At 45.7% G+C, this 13,051-nt stretch overlaps 1 long non-coding RNA gene across 1 annotated transcript in view; it reads right to left on the bottom strand.

The window, feature by feature from the left end:
• The window catches only part of LOC134987393 (uncharacterized), a 152,920-nt gene extending 140,569 nt beyond the window's left edge, over positions 1-12,351 (bottom strand). The window contains exon 1 of the long non-coding RNA XR_010193058.1: positions 10,109-12,351. This is a non-coding gene — a long non-coding RNA (uncharacterized LOC134987393). The remainder of the gene's footprint in view (positions 1-10,108) is intronic.
• Positions 12,352-13,051: the final 700 nt, after the last annotated feature.

The following is a 13,051-nucleotide window of genomic DNA, read 5'->3' on the forward strand; positions in this document are numbered from 1 at the left end:
GACCCCAGTTGGAGGTGCACCACCACAGTTGTTCCAACTTGAGCGCATCTTGATGAAGCAGATGGTGGCTGTCTTTGTGGACAAGACTGGTCATGTAGCTACCATCACTGGGGACTGATATGTTGACAGCCATTTCCAGGCGCCGTCCAAGAACTCGCACTCGTGGTGCCATTCTCCATTACGACAATGTACCTGCCCACAAGTTCATAAAAGCGGTGGATTTTGTGGCTCAAAAATGCATCCAGGAGCTTGGTACAGTCCAGACCTGGCCCCTTGTGACTTCTTAGTGTTCCCACAAATCAAGCACAGGATATGTGGGATTTGTTTTGAGTCACTGGAAGCTGCAGTAGAGACCTTCATACAGCATGTAGAAGACATACCTGCTTTGGACTGGCCCAGCTACTTCACCAAGTAGTTTGAGCGTATGCAACTTTGCATAGACAGTCACCTCTGGTGAATACTTTGAAAAAAAATAATGTACACTTTGGTGGAAATTTGCTAAGCTCCCGAATCCATTCGAGTTTGACTTTTTTGTCTAAGTGTCATCTTGGTAATTTACCAAACACAAATCTCGGCAGTGTTGGGGCTATTCATATTGAGATACACAGCCGTCCACAAAAATATGACTCAATAGACGATCGGTCAAACACAGCTGTTATTTTCTACAACACGGGAATTTACTAAGAATTTGTATTCTCAATCATTGCTGACACTAGCCAAATACTGCCAGGAAAGAATGGAATTCCTACAGAAATAGAACTTTCAAATAGACCTGCTTCTGGTTGGTTTGTTTAGATAGTCATGCACAGATTAGTGAAATTAGTGCATGTTTCTCTGTGTAAAAGTGTCTGAAATAGTTAAAAGTAAAAAAAGAATTATGTGGGGTTCCCTCTCCTAAGCATAACTAGCTCCGGGATCTTTGAGCCGGTCCTGGTTGGTAAAGTACCAGGTGGAAAATGCGTACGGGTCCCCAGTATTTATACAACCAGCACCGGGCTCTTGGCCTGGTCCTGGTTCCAAAAATATGGGGGACAAAAGATATAGGGGTCCCCCGTATTTTTTAAACCAGCATCGGGCTCCACTAGCCAGGGAGATAATGCCACAGCCGGCCGGGCTTCATTATGTTAAGTCTGGCAGTGTTTTGCTATTCTCTCCCGTAAAACACTGCCGGCAATACGAATTACTTTGACATCGGTGAACTTGAATTGAAAAAAACACGGTAGTTTAGTAAATTACCATGTTTTTTCTCTCTCAAAAAGTTGCAATCTTACACTGCCAATGTCAGCCGAGATTGATCTCGGCTGAAATCAACAGAAATACGAATGTTAGTGAATATACCCCTTTGTTTGTAAATATAATACTTTTTGTGCATCCAGAAACTTGTTGCACACTCTGTATAGTGGGGGTCATTCCGAGTTGTTCGCTCGTTGCCGATTTTTGCTATGCTGCGATTTGTTGCTAACTGCGCATGCGCATGGTACGCAGAGCGCATGCGCTAAGTTATTTTACACAAAACGTAGTAGATTTGCTGGTGTTCGTACGACGCTTGATCAGTGAATGATTGACAGGAAATGTGAGTTTCTGGGTGGTAACTGAGCGTTTTCCGGGAGTGTGCTAAAAAAACGCAGGCATGTCAGGGAAAAACGCGGGAGTGTCTGGAGAAACGGGGGAGTGGCTGGCTGAACGCAGGGCATGTTTGTGACGTCAAACCAGGAACTAAACGGACTGAACTGATCGCAATCTGTGAGTAGGTCTGGAGCTACTCAGAAACTGCAAGAAAATATTTAGTAGCAGTTCTGCTAATCTTTCGTTTGCTATTCTGCTAAGCTAAGATACACTCCCAGAGGGCGGCGGCCTAGCGTGTGCAATGCTGCTAAAAGCAGCTAGCGAGCGAACAACTCGGAATGAGGGCCAGTATGCCTAGATCTGTAAAAAAAAACAAAAAAACAACAATAGTTAACTCAAACAATAAGCCAACAAATAAAGTCCTACCAAAATTAAATAAAAGTGAGACTCTATTAGACCTCCCTTGTTACAGCAGCCAATCAATCAGATACTTGAAAATTTTTTCATTGTTTGGACCTGGCCACCAATCTGATATTTTTGAAATATTAGGATACAATTTGTGTACTCAGTACTTACATGGTAACGAATGAAACTGGCTATATAGAAAATGACACTTTTCTTGCTGAGAGTTTGGGCAAAAAAAAAACATTCTATGGCATCATGACCAACATGGGCCTGTCTGTTGGTCATGATGCCATAGAATGTCAGAATAGTCTGTTAGGACTTGCTACTTTGGGGGTGTGGTTACATGTGCAGACGCCGACATGAACAGTTAAAAATACAAAGCTTCACTTTACATGTTAAAGGGGCTGCGGCTGAGCCCCCTGCTATGCCTGGGATCATTGGAAGGCAAACAGACCCTAGTCTCCCGGCTAATCCTGGACTAATACCCCAGCACTGTGGGGGTAGAGTAATGGAAGGATGGGACCACAGAGTTGGGAGCTAGGGAGAGCACACGAGTTGACGACGTACTGATCCAAAATATTAGTTTATATTATAAAAGTATAAGCCACTATGGGGGTCATTCCGAGTTGATCGCTCGCTGCCGATTTTTGCAGCACAGCGATCAGGGCAAAAAACGGCATTTCTGCGCATGCTTATGCCGCGCAATGTGCACGCGTGACGTACGGGTACAATGAATGATGTGATTTTGCACAGACTCTAGCTAAGAATTAAGTTGCACTGACGGCCGCAGAGTGATTGACATGAAATGGGCGTTTCTTGGTGGCAACTGACCATTTTCAGGGAGTGTCTGGAAAAACGCAGGCGTGCCAGGGAAAACGCAGGCGTGGCTGGGCGAACGCTGGGCAGGTGTGTGACGTCAAATCTGGACACAAATAGGCTGAAGTGATCGCAAGCGCTGAGTAAGTTCTGAGCTACTCTGAAACTGCACAAACTGTTTTTGCAGAGCTCGGCTGCACATGCATTCGCACTTCTGCTAAGCTAAAATACACTCCCCGGTGGGCGGCGGCATAGCGTTTGCATGGCTGCTAAAACTAGCTAGCGAGCGATCAACTCGGAATGAACCCCAATGTTCATAAAATGGACAATACAGTATATTCAATGTTTCTTTTAAAATAAGGTCCAATGGGGGCGTGGCCTAGACACCAAGCTGAGAGGACGTGATTCCTGGGAGCTCCTGTAAACCCTGCACTTTGAGCTCAATTATAGCCCTTTTGGGGACTCCCACTGCCCCCATTGTCCCCAGATATCATCCACCAACGTTTGTGATTGAGGGGCTGTTGCTACGGAGCCGGGGGACTCTTTTAAGGGTCCCTGCCGGTTGTGGCCTTCCCCTCACTGTGAAGCCGGGGACTGGAGTAGATCTCTCCCCCCCGGACTGTGGATCTCTCCCCCCGGATGGTGGAACAGTGGAGCGCTGAAAAGTTTACCCCCCCGAAGTCAACAGCGGCAGTGCCCGTGACCCTTTCTCACCCGGGATCCGGCAGCCGAAGTGCGGGAGCTACGTGCCCAGCGGCGGCCCCGTGCGGCCGGTGAGTACCCCCCTGCCTGCTTCTCCTGAGCATCCGGAGGCCCTACGACACCCCCGCCCTTACGAGAGTCCGTCCGCGGCTGTGGACGACGTACTGGGCGGCGGGGGAGGATCGAGCTGCTCCCTCCGTCACTGGCCGGCTGCGGCCTGCACCCGCCTCACGCAGGAACTGGGAGCCGCAGTTTAGCTGTAATCCGGCGGTGGTGGTGACAGCGGTGGGCCCTGAATATTAAATATTAAATACTGAATAGTGGGACTGCAGGCTCACAGCGGCCTCCCCCCTCCACCTAGACCTATATATTGCAGTGAAGCTGGGAATTTGCCACCCCTCTATTGGCATCTGGGGATAGTGGGAGTCCTGGCACTCTTACATTGCGGCAGCCTGGCTGAATATACATAACTTGCTTTCCCAACCTGATTGTAGCCTGAATACCTGGAATGGTGGACGGGAGCTCACCCTGGTGTTTTTTCTATATTCATGTGAAGGTGGCTAGTCTCATAGCCATATCAGTCCTACCCATGCCATTGTAATACGAATGATGTCTCCTGCCCTTCTCATTCTCTACGAGATGTCTTCCTAATCCTCGGAACAGTGGAGCCTTCTGATTTATCTACCTCTCGTGTTTGGTAGCGTTGCGCTGCTTTCTTCTGTGCCTTATTATGCCTTCTCGACGCAGCAAACCTTCAAAACCGGTCTCACAGCTTTCATTTTTTAAGTCATCTCCGAAAACGTCCCGTCCTAAAACCACTGGGACCCCCACTATGGAGGAAGTTCTCCAGACTCCTCCCCCTGTGGTGGTGTTCCCCTCCGCATCTACAGTTGCTTCAAGTTTGGACACTGTCGGAGATGGAGATGCCCTCACTGTGGCACTATGAAGCTACTTTTGTCTCGTTTTAAAGATGAGGTGGCGGCCGAATTTCGTACCACCTTAACGGCATGTCAACAATCTACAGATGACCTGGGGGGACGAACAGATCATTTGGAAACTAAAATGGAGGAAGTCGTTGGGTCACATAATGGCCTACTGGACTCCCACGATGCGCTGGAGGCGGAGGTGAAAATTTTACGAGACAAGGTCACAGATTTAGAGGATAGATCGCGACGGAGCAACCTAAAATTGCGTGGTATTCCTGAAACTGTGTCACACAGCAGTTTACATGATTATGCAGTGGCCTTATTTAAAGCTCTATTACCTCAATCCCCCTCTACGGACTTCCTTATTGATCGGATACATCGATTGCCAAAGGCCAGGGCGGCCCCAGATGATGCCCCCAGAGATGTCCTAACGAAGCTGCATTACTACCACGTCAAAGAGGCCTTACTCAAAGCATCTAGACCAACGTCTGACACATCTTCTGCTCTTAAGGGACTTCAACTCTTCGGAGATTTGTCCGCAGCCACTCTCTATAAACGACGATCGTTTCATCCCATCACTGCTGCCCTCAGAAAGGCTAATATCCTTTACCGTTGGGGTTTCCCAACTAAGTTGTTGATTTCCCGAGATGGCTCCACTGTTTCTATTTCTACTGCTGAAGATGGAGCGAAATTACTTAAATCATGGAACATTGAGGGATCCCCTTCATACTCCCCCCCCCCCCCCCCATCCGTCGACTTCAGCAGGTGGGGTGGGGTGAGAGTGCCGGCTATGGATCGTGCAACATATGTGTCTGTTATATTTTTGATGTTATGACCCTAGTGACTCTCCAGTTATAGTTGCCTTGCTGTTTCATTTTTGATTATGTCCTATCAGAATTTTTGATTATTATTGACCTGATGGGGAATTCTGATATGTTGTGAGAGTCGCTGGGTTGATTCTAGTGTTCTGGTTCCTACGCTATGTTTACCATGCCGGAGCGCTTTGTTCCGCCTTATTTACCTTTAATGTTTTGCTCAAACATCTGTGTATTCATCTGTTTCTGTCTTATTAAGATGTTCTCATGTTCACTATTTTACAGTATAATTGTACGGGGGCGGGCGGGAGATATGCCACCAACCCCCCCTTTAGCCCACACAGCCGCCATATTATGGTGACTGGTTATGATCTCAGGAGAGATCAATTTAGTTTTGACTCCCCCCTTTTTTTTGTTTTGTTGTTGTTGTTGTTGTTGTTGTGTGTATTCCCCCCACATCAGGTACATCGGTTTACGCAAGGAAGCTGGTCTGCAGAGTCGACAGCTCTATTTGTAGTTAATTATGGTGCACATAGTCTCTATTAATGCTAGAGGGCTTAACTCCCCCCAAAAGCGGAGAGTGGCCTTAAACTATTTTTATAAGCTTAGGGCACAAGTGGTCGCGGTGCAAGAAACACACTTTCAAAGTCAGAATCCCCCCCTCTTCACTAACTCCCGTTACCCCTATTGTTATACGGCTAATGGTCCTGACAAGAAAGCTGGAGTAGCCCTTCTTATAGCGCAAAATTGCCCATTTGTTTTGTCCTCTAAATATGAGGACCCTGACGGGAGATATTTAATTTTAGTGGGTCGGTTGGACAATGTTGAGACCACTCTGGTTTCTTGCTATGCCCCAAATACCAAACAAATCTCATTTCTTAGAACCTTTTGTAAAATTCTTCAGGAACATTCCAGGGGTGCGCTTTTGATTCTTGGAGACTTTAATATGGTGTTAGATCCAAATATTGACCGCTCCCGTCCAACCCGAACCCTTCGCAGAAGCCCGACCCAGGATCCCTCCGGCAAGTTCGGTCAATTGCTAGCTGAGTATGCGTTATATGATGCATGGAGATCCAAACACCCTACAGTGCGAGACTACACCTTCTATTCCCATGTCCATAGCTCATACTCTAGAATAGACTTAGCATTGGTGGATAAATGGACGTTAGCATCTATAAGTAAAGTTGATATACTGCCAATGTCTTGGTCGGACCATTCGCCACTTGTCATAGTTTGGGACATAAATAAACGGGTGGTCTCCCATGGTCCCTGGAGACTGGGTTCACACCTTCTTGCCCGCCCGGAGGCTCACCAGGCCATCCTGCAATCTCTAGATTTATATCTGGTTACTAATCGCCCCGAGGATACATCCGTTTTCACCCATTGGTGTTCTCTGAAGGCCGTGGTTAGAGGCTCTGCAATTCAAATAGCAGCTAGACTTAAACGTGATTATAGAGAGAGATATGCTTCAGCTGAAAGGGAGGTCTCCCGACTGGAATCTGCACATAAAACCACCCCTACTGACAAATCCCTCTTTAAACAACTCCTAGCCGCCCGTGATAAGGTAAATTTGTTTGCCTTGGCAGAGGTTCACCGCAATCTGCAGCGGCTTAATCAAAAATACTATATTCTTGGCAATAGAGCGGGGCGCCTGCTGGCGCGTAAACTTAGGGGACGTAGGGCTAAGGAACGCATACATGCTATTCATACGTCTACTGGCATTAAAGTTATGGACCTGGTTGAGATAGCTAATACGTTTGCCAAATATTATTCGCAGCTATATAACCTCAAAGATGACCCTAGCACCCCTCAGCCTACTCTGACAGATATTAATGAGTTTTTGGAAGGGTTGTCTCTCACCGCTATTGATCCTAAGACTTGCGAGTCCCTTAGCTCTCCCTGGTTACTCGAAGTCGAGGCAGCCATAGACTCCTGTCCCATGGATAAGGCCCCCGGCCCAGATGGGTACCCCGCCAATTTTTATAAAAAGTTTAAATCAACCCTTGCCCCCCTTTTAACGTCAGTCTTTAATGAAGCCTCCAACTCCACAAGTTTTCCGAAGGAGATGTTAGAGGCCCGGATAGTCATTATCCCTAAACCAGGCAAATCACCCACAGTGGTTCAGAACTACCGTCCAATAGAGTTGCTGAACACCGACCTTAAATTATTTGCTAAAATGGTTGCAAATAGGATATCCTCCCTTTTACCTAGTTTGATTAAACCCGACCAGGTAGGGTTTGTTTTGGGCAGGCAAGCATCGGACAACACACGCAGGGTTAATAATTTAATTGAACATTGTCAGATCCAGGGGGAACCTCTCTTAGTACTTTCTTTAGACGCAGAAAAAGCATTTGACAGGCTTCACTGGGATTATCTACGGGCCACCTTGTGCCGTTTTGGATTGGCAGGCAGGATACTCGATTCCATTCTGGCTCTGTACTCCTCGCCGTCGGCTTCAGTTTTCACCAATGGTTCCAGTTCCCCAGTATTTAACATTACTAATAGTACTCGTCAGGGCTGCCCCTTATTACCCCTGATTTTTGTCCTGGCGGTCGAGCCTTTGGCGGAGCGAATTAGGGCATTAGACTCAGTGGTGGGCCCGGTTGTGGGAGGGGTGCCGCATAAAGTTTGTCTTTTTGCGGACAATATTTTAGTATGTCTTAGAGATCCTGAATCATCTTTACCACATTTACATTCCCTCCTGGATTCCTATGCGGCGGTCTCTTACTATAAGCTGAACACTACTAAGACTGAAGCCCTCCCCCTGAACATTTCTGATAGCGTGCTTAGACGTTTAAAGAATGATTATAAATACGCATGGCAACTTAAATCGCTTAAATATTTGGGTGTGCATATCTCCAGGGAGGGGGATCTACTGGGATGTAACTACGATCCACTCTTTCGGGCATTTGAACTGTTTATTAAAGATTGGATGATGCAGGAGGTCTCCTGGGTTGGACGGGTGGCAGCTGCGAAAATGATTCTCTTACCAAAATTAATGTACCTTTTCCGTACTATCCCCAGGCCCCTCCCTAAAACTGTTTGCAATAAGTTTAATCGTTTGTTATACAAATATATATGGGGAGGTTCGAAGCCGAGGATAGCAAAATCCACCTTAACAGCTTCAAAGTGTTCGGGTGGAGTCGCTTATCCAGATTTAGAGAGGTACCATACTGCTTGTTTACTCACTCAGGCCAGGGATTGGTTCACACAGAACACTTTTAAACCATGGGTATCCTTAGAACAGAACACTGTATCTCCCTTTACTCTGCCGGACTTGTTCTGGCTGCCCACTAGTTTAGTCCCTTCTAAAGTTGCTATTTGTTCTGCGGTCCAGGCAACGTTGTCAGCTTGGCGAACTGTAACTAGATCCCTCCCAGCGGGATCTCTGCCCTCTCCCCAGTTGTCTCTCCGTGCTATAGCCTCATTGATCCCAGATTTACACCTACATCATTGGCAGGACCTAGGCCTTTCCACCCTACAAGATGTCCTTAAAGAGGGTATCTTAGTCCCCTTTTCCCTACTCCAAGAACAATTTCATATACCTAAACAAGATTTCCACAAATATCTGCAACTGAGGCACTGGCTTCAAAGCTGCCTCCCCAATCAAGGTCCCAACGCTGGTCTCCCTAAAGTGGTGATGTCTCTTCTAGTGCCCAGAGGTAGTAGAGGTGGTATCTCTAGATGGTACCAACACCTTGTAACTGAATCCCGCCATGGAGTATTCCCCTCAGAGACTAAATGGGAAAGGGACCTCCCTAAGGTCTTTACCGAACAAATATAGAAAGACATTTTTCAGTCTTGTTTCAAAATTTCTAAATGTGTGAATCATTCTGAAATGTATTACAAATTGGTTCATAGAGTATATTTTACACCGGAGCGACTACATAAAATTTGGCCTGATGTCTCCTCTGGTTGCTGGAGGAACTGTGGGATGGTGGGAGATATCCTTCATATTTTTTGGCTACGTCCCGCAATCCAATTGCTCTGGCATGAGGTGTTTCTTCTCATCTCTAATATACTGGGAATAGTTATTATAGCTGACCCCCTCTTGGCACTTTTCCATTATTACTCCGGTGAGTTGTCTAGTTGTGATAGATACCTTTTGGGTCATATTCTTATAGCCTCTAAGGCCGCTATTGCTCACAAGTGGAAGTCGGCGGCTGTCCCTAATATAATGATGATAGAAAATAAAGTCCATCAACATTACGTTTTTGAAACAGCGGAGGGTATTTGCTCTTCAAGAGCTCTCTCTATTAGTAAAAAATTGTATAAATGGTCCCTCTATAAGGAGAGATCGGGCCAAACTGGAGTAGCTGGTGTCTCGGCTGACATACCTGACCTTTCTGTACTACGTTCCCCGGCTCACGCAAGACCTTAAACTAATAAATGATGCAGACCCCCTTCCCTTCCCTTTATTATATTCTACATGCATTGTTATATCATGATTATTACGACTTTCCTGATGTACACCCTCCCCTCCCCTTGTCTTTATTTGTTCTGTGCATGTCCTTTTTCCTTTTTATTCTGTATGTTTTATTATTTTCTATCTACATATTTGTTTGTAACTTTACTGAAAATCCAATAAAAATTTAATGTTAAAAAAAAAATAAGGTCCAATATCAAAAACACAATTCCACTCCCTAGTATTCTTTTTTTACCGGTGTGAAACTGATCCTGAGTAGCTGCCAGCACTTTGAAAACAGGTGCTAGCCAGCCCCTTGTTCATTGTACAGATTAATATAATTTATACAAAAATCAATGAAGCAATACAGTGCCCACGGAAAATTACATCTATTCAACAATACTAAAAGTTCCATCTTGCACAACTCTAATCTCTTGTCCATTTCTCGCCACCATAGATATTTTAATCATTACCTTAAAGTACGGCTTCAACATCAAGTGTCTTGTTTAACTGTATGTATGTATGTAGACCTGATTTTCTGCAGTGTGCTTCAGCTCCATCCCAGGAGATTATTTTGGTTCCATTCGGGCGTTGAAATAAAGATAGAAAAACAATTAATAAAAGCATATATAATTAATAAATGGAGAAAAAAAGTGATCTGGAATTAGGTTGGATTAAAAAAAATAAAACATGATGATGATGGTGATGATTTAGTTAAGTGGCCTGAAAAGAAGAAAAAAGTGTCTGTTCTGCAGAAGCCCACGCAGTCACTGGTATGTATTTGTTGTCTGTCCCTTTATGAAAATATATTTATGTACAGCAGAACATACAGCAGGAGCTGATACAGAAATGGACCTTTTTGCATAGCAGACGCCGTGTAAAATTATGCTAAAGCCTGCTGGAAGTGTCTGAAGGAAAAAGAAGATGCAGCACCGGATCACCGTTGCGACTGGTGCAGCATCGGCCATCTAAGACTAAACTTACTAAGAACGGCCGCCCCATTCTCACTTGCAAGGCAAATAAATAATGTCAGAAGATGAAAACACTGGCCCCGCCGGCGTATAGGCAGTTGAGGGAGCTTTTGATCGCCGGCTCTGCAAAGCAGCAAGTGATCCCTGAATAGATGCCGTGCGCACGTGCACGGCATCTATTCAGTGCAGGGAGGTCAGCCAGGGCCTGGCCAGCTGCTCGGGGGTGCAAAATGCTAAATACAGGGTTGTGCTTTGAGGCCACACTCACTCAGCTGAGGCCATGCTCCCTCCAGCCCAAGGCTACACCCACTTTTAGGATCGCACGCACCTCCGGTGTGCAAAGGTCCCAACCCAAAACAAGCATAAGTTGGGAGGTATGCTGAATCAGGCACATAGCTACCAAACCATGTATCTCTGTGTATCTCTGCCCATTCAAATAAGCACAGTCCTCATCCATCTGTGCATTTAAGGCATGCGGGTCCATGTGTGGCCACATCTAGCATGTGGTACTGTAGTGGTGACAGTAGGGCTTTTAGCAGATGTTAGACTGTTGGTGGTGCATTGGCAGATGACCATGTGACTCTGAATACGAGCAGATTCTTGCTGTAGACTTCTGATAGAAGAGCATTAGTTTAGCGGCAGAGCTGTGAGCTACTGAGCACTGGGCCCTTAGGTGTTATCAGGGACTCTATAGCAAATCACTCATACAAGTGGCAGTGGGCCTGATTTAGAGAAGAAAAAGGGAGTTTTACCGGAGCTAATGAATATAACTCTGTGATTACGGTGCCTACTTGAAAAAAGACTTTGCGGGACATGTACTAAGCAGTGATAAAAGTGGAGAAGTGAGCCAGTGGAGAAGTTGCCCATGGCAACCAATCAGCATTGACATAACATTTATAATTTGCATAATATAATTGTAACAGGGTTATAGGTCATTTTTCATTTGTATGAATATGTATATATAATATGTATATAAAAGTATTTAAGGAATATAAACTATATTTAGTATTGACCATAATAGTGTATGTGTATATAATATGAATTTATATGAAGGAAGAGGTTTCTTAAAGTGTATTTATTGTACGGGGTATACAGAAGGGAGTGAGAGGTGTAGCATAGTAATACAAGGCAGGGGAGACAGCCTGTGTGTGCCGTGATTACAGGGCTGACTGCAAAGGATGCGCGAGGCTAAATAATAATAGCTGCCAAGTGAAGACGGACCCCCGCGCACAGGTAGATTGTACTGTGTGCAGAGGGGTCACCTCGCACAGGTGAAGGAGGCCGTGTGCAAAGAAGGGGTCCCCATGTGCCGTTAGAAGAGAGCGTATAAAAGGCGCTCCCCGTCGGCGGCACTTCAGTCTGCAGATCCCCCTTGCAGTGCTGGCACCTGGGCTTCTCCGGCGGCTGCTGAGAGCTGTAACAAGCTGTAAACATTACAGCGGTGGCCGGGGAGTCAGGGTAGCGCAGCCGGACAAGGAAGCTTTAGCGCTGGAGAATGGAGCGGCGGGGCTGAAGAGGCAGGAAAGGTCATGGAGGTGGCCCACCTGTCCTCTATCCCCAAGCTGTCTGCTCCGCTCCGGAGAGTGCGCTGCTAAGGTGCCCCTGCTCCCGCGATCAGCTGTAAACATTAAGGTAGCGGGCGGTGATGCTGACGAAAGCTGCGGCATCTCCTACTCCAGCAGCGGAGGCAGGGGAGAAGAGGTAGTGCTACATACCTAAAGGCATCAGTGAAAGGGGCATTCCAGGCAGAGAGAGAGATGGCGCTGCCAGCAACGCTTAGCCAGTAAGAAGAGTCGGGGGAGGAGTTGACAGCACCGCTGACGAATAAGAGGAGGTGTAAGTGAATAATTAACACCTGCACAATATTACACACCTAAACGCTACTGAAGATATGAGAGATATATAGCTGAACCCATATAAGTTAGACTGTGATAAGCGTGGGTACTTCACTAACTTTATCCCCTTAAAGACTGTGAACTGGGATATGTATATGAAGTAAGGGGTATAATAACAATAGACATTGAGCAGCTGTAGTGCATATAGAGACAAGCCCAGGTGGTAAAGGAAAACACATTGAACTAGACTTTAATCCACTTAAAGGTGGGAGAAAATAAAGGCTTATGAGTCTTCTGTTATCAGGACCACTTGGAGAATATTACTAGAGACTGGATGTAGTCAGGAGATAAAGAACTTGTGGTGACTCACTACTAAACCCCTGCTAAATTACACTGTGAATTTGTGAGTGTAATTATATCTATAGACTGCACTGCGATAGCTATAGGGACAAAGGAGTCACTGGACATAAAAGACTATAAATATAAGTGGTATGTCCTGCCATATAATAGGATTGAGATTATAATTATATATATATATATATATATATATATATATACACACCGTGGGGACGAGACTGCATATACCACTGAGCAGGAGTGAACATTTAAG

This window comes from Pseudophryne corroboree, chromosome 2, assembly GCF_028390025.1.
Source record: "Pseudophryne corroboree isolate aPseCor3 chromosome 2, aPseCor3.hap2, whole genome shotgun sequence".
Taxonomy (NCBI): domain Eukaryota; kingdom Metazoa; phylum Chordata; class Amphibia; order Anura; family Myobatrachidae; genus Pseudophryne; species Pseudophryne corroboree.